General features: G+C 53.0%; 1 protein-coding gene across 2 annotated transcripts in view; it reads right to left on the bottom strand.

Moving 5' to 3' along the window:
- The window catches only part of ZCCHC24 (zinc finger CCHC-type containing 24), a 60,835-nt gene that overhangs the window by 23,375 nt on the left and 16,527 nt on the right, over nucleotides 1-20,933 (bottom strand). The window lies entirely within an intron of this gene.

Raw genomic sequence — 20,933 nt, forward strand, 5'->3', positions numbered from 1 at the left:
GGAGGGTGCACATGGCTGTAAATGCATGTGTGTTTGTGTGCGTACAGGCATACGTGTACCTCTCACGGTCACTGCAGGGCAGCAGACCATGGCACAAATCTACCCGTGTTCTCCCCTTCAGGGTTGGGGCCTGGCAGAGGAAGAGCTGCCCTTCTGCGACTTTCTAGGGGGTCACGGCGAGGAAGCCAGGCACCTCCCACCCACACAGCCCAGGCTGCAGTTGACCTTGCTTTTTCACCCAGGGGCAGGAAAAGTGTGCAAAACCATCCCTCCCCCACCGTCTCCAAGAGCAGGGGTGCTCAGCACAGCGGGCTCTGTAGCAGTCAGGAGGACGGAGCTGTGCTGTACAGCCCCAGATGGTCCAATACCCTCCCTGGGCACAGCTGTAAAACCCTTACAGCTCCTGCCACGTGCAGTGTTACCTTCACCAGCCATTCCATCCTCCCTACAACCCCTACAGATGAGGAATCCAAGGCACAGAGAGGTTGGGAGATTTGCCTGAGGTCACACAGCCGGGAAGCAGCAGAGCTGGGATGCAAACCCAGGTCTGGCTCACTCCCACAGCACCACAGCACCTCTGCTATGGTCCCCGGCTCCGACCTTCCGGGGTGTCCTCGCCCTTGTCTGTGGGCAGCCCCACGTAACAATAAACCTGCTCGTGTGCCGAGAAGGGAGGGGAGGGGAATGTGCCCATTACAGGAGCGGGGCTGGCTGGTGGTACTCGTTCTCACACCACCTCTGCACGCCAGTCCCACTAACTGGTATACCTCATCTCCCAACAAAATCCCGTGGAAGCTGCACTTCCCCCTGGAAGCCTTCCTTGACTGCTCCTGCTTGCAGGGACCACTCTGTTCTCGGCCCCCTCTGCAGCTCATCTCGTGCACTCTGTGCCCACTATACTCCTGTGAGGGGAAGCAGTGCACACATGCCCCTTTGTCAGGGTTCTGAGGCAGCTCCTTTAAAGTGCTGACGGTGGTGTGAGCCAGGCAGGCACGGGACCTGCCCTCACAGAGCGTTTGTCCCAGAAGAGCTCTGGTGTGGGAGCTGGGCTGACCAAGCTATGTGCTATCTGTCTCATTTAATCAGCACAGTAACCCCACCACACACAGTATAGCAATATCCATCCATTTTCCTTACCAGGAAACCAAGGCTCACTTCCAAAGCCACAGAGCTGCGAAGTCCACATTCTATCTTTCTGACTCCAGAAGCCCAAGCTCTTAATTCTGGAGCACAGGTTATTACTCACACTTGAGCGTGCATCAGACCCATCTGCGGGGATCGTTATCACACAGGCTGCTGGCCCCATCCCTAGAGCTCTGGAATCAGTAGGTCTGAGGTGGGCATAAGACTCTGCATTTCTACAAGTTCCTGAGTGACGCTGAGGCTGCTGGCCCAGGGACCCACTTTGGGAACCACTGCCTTAGGTGATACTGATAACAGTCTCTTAAAGTAGGAGTGTCAATCACATACTGTCTTTTCCACACTGCCCCCTTCCCTCATGCCCATTCTACAGCCCAGGAAACAGAGGTACAGAGAAGGCAAGTAACTAGCCCAAGCCATACAGGAAGATAGGGTCGGAGCTGGGAATGGAGCCCAGGGCTCCTCACCCCAGCAACTGGTCTGGATGCAGGACAGTGAGGCTGCTAGGCTTAGCAGGACAACGGCCCAAGGTGAGGAGAAGGGCCATCCCTTTAAAAGTGGAACTGGTGGTGGAGGTGGTGGTGGGGTGCTGGGGGAGGGCTGGCCTGGCTCTCCTGGCCCAGACCCAAGCCTGTGACTCCTCGGCATCTGGAAAGCATCACAAGGAACAATGGAGGGAGCAGGGGGCCTGGCTGCTCGGGGGCTCTGGCCCCCGACTGTTCAGGAAAGCAAAGGAACTGGGGCCCTGCAGCCCTCTCCCGCACACACACCCCCCACCGCTGTTTGCTTTGGCCCCGGCACACATATATCCCAAGGGGCCCAGCTGTCAGGAAAATTCAGCCCCGGAACTACAGACCTGGGGGCCGGTGGCCAGGTTGGGTGCCCAGGAGCTAGGCGAGAAGTCAGGAGGCACCGGCCAGCCCAGCTCCCGCTCAGTGGGCAAGACTCCTGTATTACTGTGGCTCCCCGGGCCTCAGTTTCCCCCCAGGAAGCTCAGGTACCACCCCGCCTGGGCTGGCTGCTTACCGTGTACTGGCACGGATCTGACCAGCTCGGTGCCTTGGCCCACGTTGCCCCCAGGGGCCCGCTTGTCCTCTGCAGGCCAGTGGGGGCCAAGCAGCCAGCCGTGGAGCGGGGAAGAGATGGGGACAGTTACTGGGTGCATTTACCCCGCCTGCCACCAGCTCTTCCACTCACGCCCTCAGCACATATGCACTGAGCACCCACTATCTATGAGGCACCAGAGCAGAGCGGTTAACAAGACAGATGTAACGCCGGACCCCACGAACTTACAGTCAGGTGGGAAAGGAAAAACGCCAAGTATCTCATTCAAATAATTATAGCCGTGATGAAAGCTATGAAGGAATGGGATGCTACGACAGAGACGACTGACAGGGATCCCGTCTTCAGAGAGGGAAACACTACTGTGGGGTCTGTCCCAGCCTCCAATGTTTCACAACTTAAACTGTAAAGTGGGTGTTTCTTTTTTTTTAATTTTTATACAAATTTTAAAGGTTACTTTCCATTTACAATTATTACAAAATATTGGCTATATTCCCCAAGTTGTACATTACATCCTTGAGCCTATCTTACACCCGGTAGTTTGTACCTTCCACCCCACAACCCCTATTTTGGCCCTCCCCCACACTGATAACCACCCGTTTGTTCTATCTGCAAGTCTGCTTCTTTCTTGTTATATTTACCAGCGTGTTGTATTTTTTAGATTCCACATATAAGTGATATCATACTGTATTTGTCTTTCTCTGTCTGACTTATTTCACTTAGCATAATGTCCTCCAAGTCCATCCATGTCGCTGCAAATGGCAAAATTACATTCTTATGAAATGGCTGAGTAGTATTCCATTGTACGTGTGTGTGTGTGTGTGTGTGTGTGCATAAAACCATATCATCTTTATCCACTCATCTGTTGATGGACACTTCGGTTGCTTCCATACCTTGGCAATTGTAAATAGTGCTGCAATGAACATTGGATTGCATGTATCTTTTCGAATTAGTGTTTTTGTTTTTTTTCAGGTATATACCCAGGAAAGAAACTGCTGGGTCATATATCAATAATAACTCTAGTTTTAGTTTTTTGAGAAAACCCCATACTGTTTTCCACAGTGGCTGCACCAATTTACATTCTAAGGTGGGTGTTTCTTAACACACCCCACCCTACCCCAGTCCCAGCATGCTGCCAGCAATGTGCTCTGTGACCTGGGACAAGCCCCTTCGCTGCCTGGGTCTCAGTTTCCCCATCTGTCAATGAGAACATGACAGGAAAGGCGAATACTTCATCTTGCGTGTCCAATTACTTGCTATCGGAGCACTTTGTTAAGAAAGATGCTGTAGCAGCATCCTAGCTTGATAGGCAAGAATAATGTAATTTTGGTGCTATCTGCCTTGACATGGCCGTGGGCTGGGGGTGACGGACACACAGGACTTGTGTTGGCATTCCAGGCCTAGGCGATCCCCAAAGATCCTTCCTGTGCAAATGTTCCACAAGCAGACAGCACACAGGCTGAAGAAGCAGACAGTGGTTGAGTCTGGCGTGGCATGAGCCTTGGCTTGCCCTAAGGCAGAAATCACTGCTTCCTTCCACCTCTGGGCCTGTAACAGATGCTAGTCTAGCCCCGCCGGTGCCACATGGTTTCAGAAACACTCCTCTTCCAGCCAGCCTTCCTGGCAGACATCCTCCTGGGTCGCAGTTTGCCCCCTGTACTTTGTGAATCTCTGTAGGAAGCACTGAGGTACCCCACTCAGTCTGTGAGCCTGTTGCCTTCTCCCAGGCCCCTCCCCAGGGACAGAGACCATGTAGGATTCCTCTCTCATCCTCAGGCCCAGCATGGGTCTGGCGCAGAGAAGGGAGCCTCTGGGGAGGAGGTAAAGGACAAAGTGATCATTTTGGACATGACCATCATCCTGAAATAAGTAGCTAGAGGAGAAAGTCAGGAGGGCTGGGGAGGCATGGGGAGGGGGGCAGGCAGCAGGCTGGTGACTTCCTGAACAAGCATGCCGCCGATGTTCCTGGTCCTCAGTGTGGCTATTGTCCCTGCCGGTCCGGAGAGCGGGCTCAATAGGGCCTCTGTCCCTCCTCGGGCAGGCTGGCCGGCTCAGTGGCGTCCCACCCGGGCAGCTGGGAGGCAAGGGCCGACACTTCCTGTCCCTGCCGCCGAGTGTTCCGAGGGGCAGTGAGGGGGGAGGGGGACCCTCAAGACAAGCACCCATCTATGTCCCCCAGGGGAGGGCTGCCCAGCTGGGGGAGGAGGCGGGAGAAGGGAGAGCGGAGCTGGGGATGTGCTCACCCCTCTGCCTCATCCCCTCTCCTCCAACCAGCGCTGCCTCTGAGCCGGAGCCATCAGGGGAGCCACTCTGGCGCCCCTGCTGTTGCTCAGACAGGCCAAGCACATCCTCGCCTCATCTCAGGGCCTTTGCTCTTACTGTCCCCTCGGCCAGGAGTGCCCTTCCCCCAGATCTCCGCATTGTTCGTTCCCTGCTTCATCTACCTCTATTCAAGTTGCTGCTGCCTCAGGGAGACTGTCCCAAACAAGCCTTCTGAACACAACCTAACACCACAGCGCATACATCTGCATCTATCTTTACCCGTAGGTCGTCCCACACCACGTGAGCTGCATTCTTCCCTTGTCTTTCCTGTTCACTATGGACTGTTCCCAGTGCCTGGGGCAGTGCCTGGCACACCGTAGGTGCTCCATAAAGACATGCTAAATGAACAGATAAAAGTAACACACTTGAACATCCATCTACACACCGAGAGATGTGCTCTGGGAGAGCAGAGCCCTGTGTGTTGGGGGCACGTGGCCAGGGTGGCTGGGGAGGAGGCCCCGGGAAGTACAGGAAGAGCCAGGTGAAGATAAAGCGGAGAGGGATCCACGTGGACCGGGCAGCTTGCGCAAAGGGCTGGGATGGCAGGAAGCGTGGAGGGCTTAAGGATTAGAGGCCAGCGGAGGCCAGTCCACACCGGCCCTGGGACCACGCTGCCGAGCTGGATTTTAGCGTGGGAGTCAAGGGAAGTCAGGGAAAGATTTAAAATCAGCGGTGGCAAGGTTAGCCTGGCGTTTCAAGAGGTCTCTGGCTGCGTTTAGAGAATGGATTGAATGGGGGGAGGGGCACATGGAACATGAGGACACTTGGGGGCTGCAGCCACATGGCTAGTGAGAGGCGATGGTATGGTCTGGGGAGGGGTGGCAGAGAGGAGAAAGGTGCAGGGACTCCAAAGACAGACAGAAGGTACCGTCCACAGGACTTGGGGTGGCCCTGGGGGAGGGTGAGCCAGGGGTCAAGCCTCAGCCATCCTGCCTGGCTGTGAGGGCTGGGCCAGGGTCCCCCCCTCTGCTGGTGACAGACCTGGCTCTAACTGGGGGAGGGCAGGGCAGGGGGAGGTGATGGACGGAAGGAGGACTGGGCAGCAGGCAGCAGTGATGGATGGAACAGCCTCGTCATAACTGCCTGCCCAGCTCCTTCCCAGGCCCTGCCCTCAGAAGCCAGGAGTTGCCCATAAACCTGTCACCTGAGCCTGTACAAGCTGCCCCCCAGGGGAGGGGCCACCACAGGTCTGATGTGGAGGGGGAGCCAGATACCCTGGTGTGGTGCTGCAATTACACACACACACACACACACACACACACACACACACACTCCCCTGCAGGTGAGCAAAAGGCTCTCATTACAGGAAGGAGCAAGCTAGAAACGCCGGGCCATGAGCTCTCAGGTTCAAGGCTTGCCCACAGTCTCAAGTTGCCTCCTAGGCCCTGGAACGACTCTTCAGAGCCCAGAAGGAAGAGTCAATGGAAGAAGTGCTGAGTCTTAAAGAGGGATAAAACTCAGGAGGAAGGGGAAGAAGCTGGAGTCGGAGGGAAAGGTGCCCTGGGTTCTCTGTGGTCCAGCCTCTCAGTGTGCACAGCAGGTTAGATTAGCAGGGTCTCCAGGGCAGGCAAGGGGACCTCCAGCATCACACAGCCCATGAGGGGCAGGACAGAGCTCAGATGTCCCCAATCCAAGTCCAGTGCTAGGGGAAAGCCCGAGGCTGATGCAGACAGGAAGGAGTGGAGGGCACTTCCAGAAGCTCTCCCAGCACCTCCTCAGCCCTGGGACCCGGCCATGCTCCCTGTGAGGGTCTCTCAACCCCAGAGGAGCACCATGCCACTTGATACCAGCCACGTCCCCAAGAGGGCACGTCTTCTCCCCAGGGTTGGCACCAGGGCAGTACTCAGCTCAGGGACCCAAGGCAAGCCCCCCAGAAGCCCAGTGTCTCCAGTCCCTGAAGCCCACCCACATGTGCTCCTATGGGTCCTGGCCCATCTCTCCCACCCCTGCCTCACTCCCAGCAGCCCATAAGGTCAGAATCGCGAGAGTGGAAGGAACGGTGTGGGAGACTGGCATGTGAAAGCCATGGAGCAAAGCCTTCTTATTCTGCCCACAAAAGGGCAGTGAGCTTGGGCCCTGAACTGAGCCTGGGCGGGCACGTGTCTGCAGACTGCAGGTGCTCACGTAGCGCCCAAAGGAATGACAAAGGAATGACACGCACAGGTGTTTCTCCGGGGCACACACCTTAAGATGAGCTGCCACCTCCATTTTCAGTCAACTGACAGGGAAGCAGGTGGTCAAGAGGGTAGCAGAGACTCCTTAAGCCTGTCTGGGACCCAAGGGAGGCGTGTTCACTGAGCTTCCCATCAACCTGGCAGCTCCCTGGGGCCCAGCAGTGGCAGAGCCTCTGTGCGGGCATGTGCACTGCATACTGGAGAGGGGTGTGTGTGCAGGGCGCACACTTGGAGCTCCGGGTATGTGCGCCATGTGTGAGGCTGCACACAGCCCCTCGCTCTGCACCCAACTCTACAAGCTGCAGTGGGCCAGGGAGAGGTCAGGGAGGTCCAGGGCTGGGCAACCACAGGCAGCTCTGGATTTCTCAAATCCATCAAAATAACTTCATGGAAAACTGGGAGAATCATGCTGAAGGAAGAGAAAAATGTAACCACTTATCTCTCCTGGAAAATGTCTTTCTAGTCCCTGGCCACTGTCTATCCCATGACCCCACATCCTCTCAGCCAGCCAAGTGCCAAGTGAAAGAGCTCTGGCTGTGCAGCTCTGAGACCTGGGTTCGAATCCTGGCTCTGCCATTACTGGCGGCAAGAGCTTAAGGAGGTTTCTAAACCTCCCTGAGCCTCGGTTTCCCATCGCTCAAGTGGGAATCATAGTATCCATCGGGTGGGGAGTTGAGAAGAGTTCATGAGCTCATGAATGCAAAGTGCCTGGCACACAGTTGGAACTCAGTAAATGGTAGACCTCATCGCCTTCCTCGGCATCATACGGACACTTGTCTGAAATTTCACATGCCCGAGGCCTTTATACTCTTTCCCCTCTATCTTGCCAACTTTCTGAAAATCCAGGAAAGTCTCTGGAATCCCAAATTTCATCCTCTCAGCGAATATAAATAAACCCACTCAGTCTCCCTCAACAAACACATAGTTGCTGTTCAGAGCCTGGCTCATTGCTGATCATGAGGAACTGGCAGTGGGTGAGGCTGGCCTCTGCCCCTTCCTAGCACATCAGCTTTTCCCATACAGGGTCTCGTGTAATCCTTACAGTAACTGGGAGTTGCAACGCATGGGCCCAGAGAGGAGAAGGGACTTTCTCAAGGTCACACGGTGAGTAAGTGGCGGCCCCAACCTACACCTGCCTGTTCCTAGCTCCCCCTCTTCTTCCTGGTCTCTGAGCCTGCCGTGTGCTGGCGCGTGTGGCACCAGTCCTGGGGCAAATGAAACAGAAGACGGTGTGGTCTGGCCGGCAGGAAACAGCCAGGGGAGGTCGCGTGGGGCAGGGAGAGCCGCTCTTGGGCCTGGTGAAATCCACCAGGCTACAGGCTGTGAATGCGGGATCCTGAGGCGCAAGACTGGTCCCTGTCCCTTCAGGGGGACCCAAAAGTTGACTGGCTGCTATAGCAGGTTGATGATTCTGTGCAAAAAGCAAGGCCTTAGAAGGACGGGATGGAAGACACATGCAGTAGCTGGACGCTTAGTGAGGAGGCCTGGGTTTGGGCACCAGCTCTACCAGGCAAGTGACCTCCTATTTCTGGGCCTCAGTTTTCCCATCTGGAGTCAGGGTGTGTGTGGGTTTAGAGGAGATGCTTTGGATGCAATAACCTCTAATGTGTGAGTCACAGCTGACCTTCTGGGAACTGACCACTCTGCTGTGAGATAGGGCCAATGCACTGAGCCAACAAGAGATGCTGCAACATACCTAACCCATAGCCCTTCCTGCTGTGTGGTCAAACACGCCCCTCATCCTTGCTCTACCTTCCACTCCTCTACTGATAGTGACAGAGCAAGAGCTAGAGCAGAGAGAGCTCTGTGGGGTCTCTGCTCTCCCCACCCCTGCTCTTCCCCCCAGAGAGGCCATCCAGGCCAAGCAGGGGAGGGGGCATGCATCCAAGCTTACACAATCACCACCTTGTCTGGGGGAGACAAAGGCCAGGCTCTGGGTCTTGGCGGCCAACAGCCCGGATGGAATGACGGATCACAGAGTTGCTGAATTTAGAATTTTAAATAATGTTAGTACCATAATAGCTTAGATTCTTAATCTCTAAAATTCAGAATAATAATGTGTTAGAATCATAGACATGGAGAATCTTCATTTCAAAGAACAAGAATAACAGCACGTTGAAACAGAAAACGTGGGAGAGTTCAGAATCCCACCATTGAGATATGGAATGATTACAGGAACCTCAGACTCTTGACAAACTCAGAACAACCAAGTGTCAGTATCATCCCACGTGGGAAGCCTCGTTTCCCAGAATAATAAAATTTGGTAACCACAGGATCTAAGAAATCTGGGATTGAACTTCGTATAGTGTTGGAAGCAGGAACTCCTGGAATGTTCATTTCCATCTCATGGAACCTTCTAATCTTGAATCCCCAGGACCTCAGAAGGACCAAGACGGTTTTACTCACCTGCAGGGGCCCTCCCCCATACCTGCCTGAGCTCCACTTCAGACGTGGGCAAAGGTGCATCAGAATCAGCTGGAGAGCTGAAAACATGCCCATGGCCACGCCAACCCTGGATCTACTGAATCAGAATGTCCAACACCAAACTAAAAAAAAAAAAAAAATCCCCAGGTGATTCTACTGTGAAGCCCCAGTTGAGAAGCACTGATCTGGTAAACCTCACCACCTTATCACAGACAGGGAAACAGAGAATGCAAGTAGCTGGCCCAGAACATACAGCAGTGGTCTCTAGCCTCTACACCAAGGTCAGGCCCCTCAGGCCGTGCTCTACCTCCACCTGGACCTTTTGGGCTCCAGGGACCCTGTGCCCAACTCTCTGTGTCTGCCGTAGAGTCCCCCTGCTCCAGGGGCATCCCCAGTGGTCTTGGGGACCAAGCAGGCCAGGACAGAAACTGCTAGGCTCACAAAGCCAGCCCCTCCCTTCCCCCTGCCCTCATGCTTGAAGTCCTCCAGGTGGTTTCCAGGGGGGCTGGAGGAGTACTGTGGAGGTCATCAAGGTCAATCGCCAGCCTCCAGGGAGGCCTGTAATGAAGGAAGGTCCCAGGAATGGGGAGTCAGAGGCCAGGAGTCCCTGCTGCATTAGCATGCCGAGTGGCCGTAGATAAGTTACTTGACCTCTCTAAGTGAAAATGGTCTCAAGGCAGAGGCTGGACAGAGAACCTCTGGGAATCCTTTCTGCCTCTGCCTCTGCCTCTTGACCTCACCCAACATGGCCACACATTTAAGGGAATGCGAGCCCTCTGCAGCCTTAGCCAGATTGTTCTCAATCAATTGGGAAGTTCTTTCTTTTGTTTGACCTGAAACATTGCAGCTGCAGTGTTAGCCCTTTGCCCTCCTGCATGAAGATGGAGCCTATCTGGGCACAAATGCCCTTTATTTGCTCAGAGGAAATCCCCAGTCCTCTTGTGCCTCAGCTGAGGGTGCCCCTCTCCCCGGTCCCTGTAGCAGGTCTGGCTGGCCTTGCAGATTCCTGTGGGAGCTGAACTCCCAAACAAATGATGGGGGTGGCACTCCTCAGAGCCCGCCAGAGCAGCAGAGGCTCACAGCTTCTGCCTGATTGCAGTTTTAATCAGATATGCTCACAGCTCCTAAGCAGTCTAGCAGGGCAGGGGTCCTGCTGGGCCAGAGTGTTTCCTCCAACGAGATGGGAGATTTCCAGCCAAGAACCCCTAACAGGCTATGGAAAGAAAACCCAAAAGGCAGTCTCAAGGAATGGGGAAGTGGGAACCCAGATGGTCCTTAGACCTGTGTTTCCCAAATTTTAACATGCCCACGAATCACCTGGGAGCTTGTGAAAATGCCAATTCAGGTTCAGCAGGTCTGGGATGGGGCCCAAGGTCCTGCATTTCTGATAAGCTCCGGATGCTGCTGCTGGTCTGCAGACCACACTTTGAGAAGCAAGCCTTTAGATGTTCATAAATAAAAATTTTTTATTCCTAAGAACCCTTTACTTTTGTCTGGCTTGGTTTGCAATTCATTTCCAGCTCTGTTAGCTCATGAGATCCACAAAGCAGCCCTGAGGGGCAGACAGGATGCATATCACTGGGTTCATGGCACAGAAGGGGAAACTGAGGTGTAGCAAGGGCAAGGGGCTTGTTCAAGGTCACCCACCTGGCTACAGTGCCTCCTCTAAACTCTTCCTCCGTGGCTGGTCAGAACCACACACACCTTGGCAATGAGTGGCCTGACACAGCAACTCCCTATCCTGCCTTCCACTCAACTGTGTGGGCCTGGAGGCAGAGGCCAGACAGCTCCTGTGCCCTGAGGCTTCCTGAGGGTCCCCAGGGGGCCCTCACTGAACTGTGCTGGCTACTGATCTGGCTCTCAGTGGCCTCGGTTGGTGGACCAGAGGGTTAGGAATCAGCCAGGCTATACAGCCAGGCTTGCTGGGCTTAAATCCTCGCCCTGCCCTTGGCTCCTGTGTGACACTGGGAGAACTGACATCTCTGAGGACGTGGATGATGAGCCAGGACTCAGCTTGGTCTCTGGCACACGGAGGTTGCTCAGCCAACATTCACTCCCTGCCTTCCTTTCCTTTCCCACCTCCCAGCTGAGTCTTGTTTATTTCTCCCTTCCTCCCTCACAGACTCTAAAGCAAGAATGCTTGGGATTTGATCTGAGCTGTGTGACCCTGAGCAAGTCACATACTGTCTCTGTGCCTCAGTTTCCTCCTCTGTACAATGGGGATAATAAGAGCCTACAGAAGGCTGGTGTGAGGATTAAATGAGTCAATATGTGTAAAGTGCTTAGAGGAGAGCCTGGGACATAGAGAACTCTCCCTGTAAGTGTCAGCTACCGTACTGTTAATACCACCTCCATATGATGGCCCGGCTCTGCGGCAGGTGCCATGGCAGATGCTGGGGGCACAGTATCGAAGCAGCACTTTCATGCACCAGGCACTGTGCTAGTGATTTCATGGACTTCCTGCCCACTCCCCCCACCCTGACCCTGCCCCAGATCATAGTCAAAAGAGAAGACAAAGACACTAAGCTGGTTGTGCGAGGGTCCTTTGGGAACACACAGGAGGGAGGGACCGGCGAATGGGAGGGTTCAGAAGGCCTGTGGGGGGAGGAGACCACGGCCCTGTTTAAGCTTCACACTCTCCACCAAGGAGCAGGGCAGCAGGCGGGTGGTGGAGGGGAGTTTGGGCTCGTGTTTGCTTTTACCCCTTGTTATCGTGCTTGAGGACACGCCTCTCCTTAACCTGTGGGATGAGAGACACTCACCTCCCACACGAAGTGCAGATGCAAGGCGGAGAGGAAGCTCCCGCAGCCTGATTTCTGCCTGGGCCAGAGCACAGCAGATGCACAGCGTGTCCTGGTGGACGGGGCTGTTCTCAAGGATAGAGAAGACAGTGGAAAAGGCTGGGTCCTGCGATCAGACAGACTTGGCCTGATCCTAATCAACTGTGGAACCAAGGGCAAGTTGCTTAACCTCTCCATGACACTTCGTTACAGATGGACCGCAGACACGCCCAGGCTAGAGTGAGCATTCTATGAGATAATGAGATGGAGGCGCTTTGCAGGCCAGGCATGAGGGGGGGGGCGCATTTCTCCAGGCTCCCCACCCCGCTCCATGGGCATAACTTCCCTGTATCTGCTGCCTGATTTCTCTGCAGCCCAAACCTTAGATGTGGGGCAGGGGTGAGAGGAAGGAAGCCCAGATCTTAAAGGCAGGCCAGGTCGATGGTACCGAGTCGTGGAACCCAGAGACTGAGCCACCTCTCACCCCAGACAAGCCATGGGGTACAGGCTCCATCCTGAGGGGCCACCCAGATGTGGTGGGAAGGGAAACTGCGGCCATCAAGGTGTGCCTCCAAGACCCCCCAGCAGATGAGGGCAGGAGCCACGGCAACCTCCGGGCTCACACCCACCCTAGAAGCCCACTTGCTCACCTCTAATCAATTCAGCACACATCTTGGGAGCGCCTGCTGTATTCAGGGCCTGTGCTCAGCTGCTCACTGGGCAGTGGGGCAAACAGTACAACTTTATAGTTTTCAAAATGGGTTTGCCTGTCCCATTGTTTCTGGATCTCACAGAAGCCCTGATTGATGGGCTTAACGGCTGACCCTATTTCATGCACTCAGGGGGTGTGAAGGCTCAGAGGCAGGGTCAATTTGGCCAAAGTTGAACAACTACTGAGCCATAGGCTTGGGATAAGAGCTCAAGGCTTTTGACCCCAAAGCCCATGACCTCTTGCCAGCCAAGCAGACACGGACCCTACCTGGGGTAGGCACCCAGGAAGTGGAGAGATGGTTGTGTGAGGATCGGCCCCAGGCTAGGCAGGGCTCAGCAAGGCAGGGTAGGAGCCAGGCAGGGGGCACAGGAGGCCGCTCCATGGGAGAGGGCACATTTGGGCTGAGCTTGGAGGAAAAGATGGAGAAACGAGAGTGAACTACCAGCCGAGGGCACAGCACAGGCAAAACCCTGGGGTGTGAGAGTCTCAGCAGAACTCAAACGGCAAATAGCCAAGACCACCTCCTGGGGCCCAGGCTGAGGCCACACTCCAGGACCAGGGCAGGGCACAGAGCCATACAATGAGCAGGTATCACCTGTCGTCCGGGGACAAGGTGGGGAGGCAGGACATGTGAGAAGCCATCAAAGGCCTTAGAATCAGGTCCTGGGATAGGGGTGCAGATCATGGAAAGTGGAGCTCCAGAAGAGAGCTGGTGGGCCTGGAATGGCTGCGGAAGTCATCTCCAGGGAGATGAGTTCAAGCTGGGCTCTGAAAGGGGGGTGGGAAAAAGAGGTTAGTGAAAGGCACTGCAGGCTGGGGGGACGACATGAGCTGAGGCACAGAAGCTGGAGGGCCCCAGGTGCACGGTGCACCTGAGTGTGTGGTTAAGTGGCCTGGCCGGGGTGGGGCGGGGAAAAGAAAAAAGAGGCTTCAGGGCCCGTGGCATCCCAGGCTGCCTCTCACCCACCTCACATCAAACCCATAAAGCCAGGCTCGTGAGCCTCCCTTTATAAATGAGGGCAGATAAGGCTCATGGAGGCCCAGCAACCTAGCGAGAAATACTAACAAGAGCTGCCATTGACTGAGCGCTTGTGGGATGCCAAGTACAGTATCAGCTGCTTTGCCCACACATTTCCCACAAATACGCAAGAAGTGGGTGAGCCCATTTCACAGATGCCTGGGTGATCTTGTGCAACATACACAAAGATACAGCTGGGGAAGGGCAGAAGTGAGCTCTGAGCCCAGCTCACTGAGACTCGGGAGGGTGGTCCCTTTGAGCTTGGAGGAAAGGGGAAATCAAAGAAGGCTGCCTGGAGGAGGTGACACCTGAGAGCTACTCAGCACAAGGATGCAATTGCTCTGCTCCAGCCCTCCATCCACTAGGCCTTGCAGGTGGCTAAAGGACCAGGGACAGGTTCTGGCTCCCAGGCTCTGCCAATATCCCTGTCCCTCAGAGACCAGAGACAGATGATTCAGAAGGTGAAGCCAACTGACATGGCGAGATTCCTGGGGACCCTGAGTCACCACCTGTGGTCCATTTAAAAGAAGAACTGGCAGCTGAGGATGTGAAACTGGCCCTCTCAGACTCTTTCTTGCCAGGCTTGGGGCAGCAGGAAGGATGTAAAAGTGACTGCCACACGAGCCCCCACGCCCTGTCCCTCCATCCTCCCAACAGCTGCTCCCACTTGTCTCTGCCAGGGCAAGCACTTGGCGGGTCCATCCCTCTGCCTGGCCAGAGGGGAGCTGACAGCCCACAGGTGGCACTTGACACCTTCCAGCCATGGCCCATCGTCCCTCCTCCCAAAGCACCCACCCTGGGTAGAGTGGAGCCTCCAGGACCCAGGTCCTAACTTCTCATCCCTCAAGCCAACCTACATGACCCAAAGTCATCAGAGCCTGTCCCAGCCCCCATCCCAAGGCTCCTGAGAAAGCCCAGCCTCATCACATGGCCTTCCTGCAGCCCACCCCAGAGGCAGCCCATCCTGTGGGATGAGGGTGGGATGGGGGGATCAGAGCCCTCTCGGATGACCCCACAATCCTGAAACGTTTTCTTAGACCTCTAGAACTTCTCAAACCAGTTTGGAACAGCTGAGCTGAGGCATAACAATAATGATGGTCAAACTGGGGGTTGAATGCAGGCGGGTTGGCTTAAGGGCTATGCTTGGAACCACCATGCCACAAAGTGAGGGCCTCGGAAGGGGAGGGAGGAAAGACCGAGGTCACAACATAGGGTTTGGGGGGACCACCCCAAAACCAGCACCGACACCAACTAGCAGGCACTACATCATCCCCATCAACACCTGTCCCAGCTAATATCCTCCAAGTGCTCACGACATCCCAGGTTCTGTGCTGAGCACTGGAATATCAGAGCCCAGACCCCAAGATTCGGAGCAAGCCCCTGCAATGATACTTGTTACATACAATGCAGGCCACCTGCCCTGGGCCCAGTCCTTCCTCACTGGAATCGTAAAATGACACTGTTTGTCCTCCCCTCCTTCCTTCTCTCCCCCTCCCACCCTTCCTTTCTTCCTTTCTTTTCCCTCTCTCCTTCCCTTCCTCCCACTATTAATCTTTCATAACTTGTAGTCCTGGCCAGAGCCGTGAGAAAATCTCAGTTTCCCCATCAGTATATGGATGTCTCTGAACTAATCAGTGGTCCCTGCCCAGAGGTTCTGCACAGGAAATCCTGCATACCCTCAGTCCCTCTCTGCCTGTCCCCTCCCCAGGCTCAGCCACTGTGGCCCCATAGGAAACCCAGGCCTGCAGGGAGGTCAGGGCCACAACAAGGGGTTGGAAACCCCAGGCAGAGGCCAGACATGGGCTGAGGGCCATGGCCCTCCCCGCCCCCTTTGGACACCCCACAGGGACCAGCCTGCTCTGGCCTGGGTAGAGGTGCAAGAGCTGGGGTCCAGGGGCTGCAGAGACTGGGATGGAGACAGGGGGGACCTGGGCCAGCCTTCACTTTTCCCCTGCCTCCTGCCCCTCCCCCAGCAAGACCCTGAAACTATTCACATCCCACCTCTAAGGTTTCAGCTGTTCTAGGACTGGATTCTCTCACTGCTCTATTTTTCTTCTTCTTTTGCAATCTCCAAGAAACCCGAGCTGCCAGATGGGTGGGGGCGATGATTGTTTTCCGTCTGACATCTGGATTTCATTAGCAGCCCTGGGCATGCTGACTCAGGAATGGCAGCTCCCCTGGGCTCAGACCTTCCCCAGACCCCTCACAGTGCCCGGTCCTTAGCTGGACACAGGAGACACAGGTGATGACACCCCTCAGACCTCCCTCAAAGGGGCAACCAGCCCCCCAAGAATATCTTGGGAGTGGTGGAGGCTGAGGGCTTAGAGAATTCCTGCTCCCAGCTCAGCGCCTGATGGATGGCTGCCAGCTGGGTGTGGCTGGGCCTGAGCACCATGAAGGGTGACAAAGGGCTTAGGGAATGTGTTCCCCATCCGTACCCCAGTCTCCATCCCTAAAGGGATACTGAGTGGGCCATCAAGGCAGGGAGCCCTGCACTGGCCCCAAATAGCAGACATGTTTTGGAGATGAGGAATGGTGGCCCAGAGAGGTTAAGTGACTTATCCAAGGTTGCACAGCTGGTAAATAGTAGAGCTGGAACTTGAACTCTGGTTTTGGGTTATAAACTTGAAGCTGTTTCCTTTGACCTTAACAAGATGTCCCTTCACTAACATCAGGGTCCTTACTGTTGTCATATGGACCCTCAACCCTGTCTGAGCTTCAGAGAAAGGTAGTATGTGGGGTTTTCACATTCTATCATCCATCAGAGAGGCCTGCAATGGTCACCTGACCCAAAGCAGGCCCAGACACTCTTCAAGGCCACATTAAGACACTTGTGGGCCCCCTCCTCCATAAAAAGTGATTAAAAATTCTATTTTATGACTGTGTTGGTATAAAAATAACTATTACCCAGGCTGGATTCATTATTATATACTCATTATTATTACTTTCATTTTTTTCTTCTGGTTTTAAAATAAATGAAAATCACAACATTTTTGTGGGCCCCTGAAAGAACAGTGGGCCCTCAGTGTGCCTGCTGTCTCTCCCAGAGAAGTCAGCCTGGCACTCTAGGTCAAAGCACTCATATTCGGCAGAGCACTCCTTGCCATGTCATAGCTCCTTCTTTTCTTACTGATTTGTGCTTATCGTCTGACTTCGCCCACTGGAACATAAGCTCCAAGAGAGTGGGAAGCTTTCCCGGTCTGTTCACAGTGGCATCCTCAAGTGCCTACTACGTGCTTGGCACATAGTAGTGTTCAATAAATGTTTGCTGAATGATTAGATGAAGAGGAGTCTATCTTCTCAGGCAGGTGTATTTTTATACCAGGTAGTGGCACCCCACTGGCCCAGGTGGCCACTTCAGCGATCTGGTAGCCCTCCCTGACACTTTACCCCTCTCCCCCTCACCTGCCTGGTCACCATGCCCCACAGATGCTACTTTCTCATCATGTCTGGAATTTGTCCCTTCAGCTCCAACCTCTGCTTGCCCTTGTCTTATATCTGGTCTTATCATCTATCCACGTTCCTAGACTGGTTTCGTCTGCACTCTTGCCTCTTCCAGCCGGGCCTCCCAACTGCCACCAGTATGATCTTTCAAAATGCCAATCCGAGCATGTCACCTACAAGCCTTGGATGGCTTCTTCTTGCCCTCCAGATAAAGTTCAGGTTTGTGCAGCCTGGCACACAGGTCTTTCACCACCTGCTGTAGCCACATCTCCCACCCCTCCCCTCAGGCACCCAGAGCGCTAGCCTTTGCCAAGGGCTCGGGGTTCCCGGAAGGCAAATTCCCACTATTTACACGCTTGCTTGGAAACCTTCCCTGCTCCAGACTCAGACGCCTCCTCTCTTTGGTCTCCCATGAACCCCCAGGCAGAGCTGGTATCTCACTGCAAACCTTAACCGCGGCCCTGGTCACCCTAAATGGTCAACAGCGTTTCTGTTGTCCACTCTGTTCCACTGAGGACGAAGGTAGAGCTTTATCCAGCACAGGCCTGACACACAGTAGGAGCTCAGGACAGGCTGGGCAATTGTACTGAGTGCTGGGCCCAGCTCTGTCCTGGTAGATTGCGTGTGCTGGGCACGGATGTGGCAGTGAACCAAGGTCCCACCACAAACACACATACCCATGCAGGCAAGCGCAGCTGACGCAGAACAGGTCCTGCCACATCAGTGTGCAGAAGCCAACATGAGACACACAGGTGACACTGCAGGCAGGCCTAACAGAGAGCACCCATGACGTCCCTACGGCCACCTGGGATTTCTGCAATCACCAGAGCTGGCAGCCTCAGCCACCCGTGGCCTCCTTGACTGCCCTGGGGTAACAGAAACCCTGGGGCTGGACCAGCGGTCGACTCTAACAAGACACAATGACTTGGCCAGACCAGGCCTGATATGGCTTTTGCCCACATTGTCTTTGTCCCTCTTTATTTCCAGCAACCCATTTTCTAAAGAACCCTTTCTGAGAATGATGGTGGAGATCAAAGTCTGGACGCTAAAGCTGATGGTAGAATCTAATTTAAAAAGCATGGGCTCTGGAATCAGGAAGGCCTGAGTTCTGATTCCAGCTTTGCTGTTCATTAGCTGTGTGACCTTAGGCAAGCCACCCAACTTCTCTGGGCCTCGGTTTTATCATCTGGCAATTGACCTGATAGAGTTTTTGAGACAATTAAATGAGCTAATGCATATTACACGCTAAGCTCAGTGGTAAACTCAGTGCTGAGAGACTATTATTATTGTTGTTCATATTATTGCTACCCTTGAATTGACACCTGGCACACTGTGTGGGGACAGCAACAGGGACAGATTTGTCAAGAGCTGAATGGTAGACATTCTTGAGTCCCAGTCTTCTTGGGCCAGTGCTGACATTGGTTGGAGAAGGACCCTGGCCCAGGCACAGCCTCACCAACACTGGGAACTTGTCTCCAGCACTTTCTGCCTCTGCTTTTGGGGCTACCCCTCTTCCTGTAGTGCCCAATCCCCTTGCACTGCACCTGGTACCTATGAGAAGGGTCATCACTCCGATGAGCTGAACTCTGGACACCTCTCCCCACCCTTAAGATCAGAAAAGAATCAATTAACAGGTTACCAACTTCTGGTTCCTGTATCCCACTACCCAGGTTGTTGGCAGTGAATGCTTTAACCAAATTTTCACTGCTACCTTCTTCAGAGCCTGGGGCTCCATGGGCAGCTTCAGGACCCAGGCAGGGCTGGCCTAGTGTTCTGCACATTCCACCCCCAGTTAGACCATTTAAGATTTTAAAAGCATTAGACCATTTAAAAGTCATTCCACAAAAAGGAGAGGAGAGAGAGGAGTAGAAAAGTTATTCAAAGAAATAATGGCTGAAAACGTCCCAAATCTGATTTAAAATTTTAATCAACGCATCCAATCAGCTCAATAGACGCCAAGAATGATAAAGATGAAGAGATCCAAAAATGGACACATCATAGTAAAACTGATGAAAGCCAAAACAAGGAGAAAATCTTGAAAGCAGCAAGAGAAAAATGGCATGTCATCTACGATGGATTTCCAATAATATTAACTGGCTTCTCATCAGAAACAATGGAGAACAGAGGGCAGTGGGATAACATATTTAATGTGCTCAAATTTAAAAATATCTGTCAGCCAAGAATTTTATACCCAACAAAGAAATCTTTAAAAAATGAAAGTGAGATAAAGACATTCTCAGGTAAATAAACAAAAACAGAGAATTCACCGCTAGCACACCAATCTTTCAAGAAATACTAAAGGAACTTCTTCAGGCTGAAAGTAAGGGACCTCAGAGAGTAATGTAAATACACATGAAAAAAGCAAGGAGCACTGATAAGGTGGTTATGTAATTGTAAAAGACAGTATAAGTGCAGATTTCTTTTCTTCTCTTAGCTGATTCAAAAAGCAATTTATAGGGCTTCCCTGGTGGCGCAGTGGTTGAGAGTCCGCCTGCCGACGCAGGGGACACGGGTTTGTGCCCCGGTCCGGGAGGATCCCACATGCCGTGGAGCGGCTGGGCCTGTGAGCCATGGCCGCTGAGCCTGCGCGTCCGGAGCCTGTGCTCCGCAGCGGGAGAGGCCACAGCAGTGAGAGGCCCGCGTACCGCAAAAAAAAAAAAAAAAAAAGCAATTTATAAAACAATATGTATATAATTGTCTTATTTGTCCTGTAACATAGAAATGTAGTACATTTGCCAATAATAGCACAAAGGAGGTGGGTAGGAGAAAATCTGTCTTGGGCTAAGGAAAGAGCACCAAGTGGTAACTTGAATCCGCAGGAACAAATGATAAGAATTGGAAATGGGAAATAAGAAGGCTAATCTGACATAAGCTATGGATATATAATTGCTCTCATTTCTTCTCCCAGCTTCTCTAAAACACATAAAGTTAACTAAAGTAATAATTATAACAAGTATTGTTGAATTTGTAACATACATAGATGTAATATGTAAACAATAATGCCACAAGAACAAGGAAAAAAGTATAGAGCTACAAAGGAGTTACATTTCTATATTGTAGTTAAGTAACATTTCTCACTGGAGTTAAGTCAGTATAAATCTAAAGCACATTCTGATGAGTTAACAGGTATAAGATAAGCCCTGGAGCAACCATTAAGGAAATAGCTTTCAAAAATGGAGAGGGCTTCCCTGGCGGCGCAGTGGTTGAGAGTCCGCCTGCCAATGCAGGGGACACGGGTTCGTGCCCTGGTCCGGGAAGATCCCACATGCCGCAGAGCGGCTGGGCCCGTGAGCCATGGCCACTGAGCCTGCACGTCCGGAGCCTGTGCTCCGCAACGGGAGAGGCTGCAACAGTGAGAGGCCCGCGTACCGCAAAAAAAAATGGAGAAATGCCCTGTGATAAATGAAAATGAAAATACAACATACCAAACTTATGGGATGCAGCTCAGAGGAAAATTTATAGCTATAAACACCCACATTTAATTAAAAAAAAATGATGTACAATCAGTGTCCTAACCTTCCACCTCAAGAAGCTAGAAAAAGAAGAGCAAACTAAACATAAAGCAAGCTAAAGAAAGGAAATAATAAAGATTAGAGTGAAGAATTGAAAGCAGGACTCAAAGAGATATTTGAACACCCATGTTCATAGCGGCATTATTCACAATAGCCAAAAGGTAGAAACAATCCAGTTGTCCATTGATGAATAAATGGATAAACAAAATGAGGCATACACACAGACACACAGATACACACACACAATGGAATATTATTTAGCCTTCAACAAGGAAGGAAATTCTGACACATGCTATAACATGAGTGAACCTTGAGGACATTATGCTAAGTGAAATAAGCTAGTCA

The sequence above is a fragment of the Monodon monoceros genome, unplaced genomic scaffold (assembly GCF_005190385.1).
Source record: "Monodon monoceros isolate NGI ecotype Baffin Bay Population unplaced genomic scaffold, NGI_Narwhal_1 Super_Scaffold_4, whole genome shotgun sequence".
Taxonomy (NCBI): Eukaryota; Metazoa; Chordata; class Mammalia; order Artiodactyla; family Monodontidae; genus Monodon; species Monodon monoceros.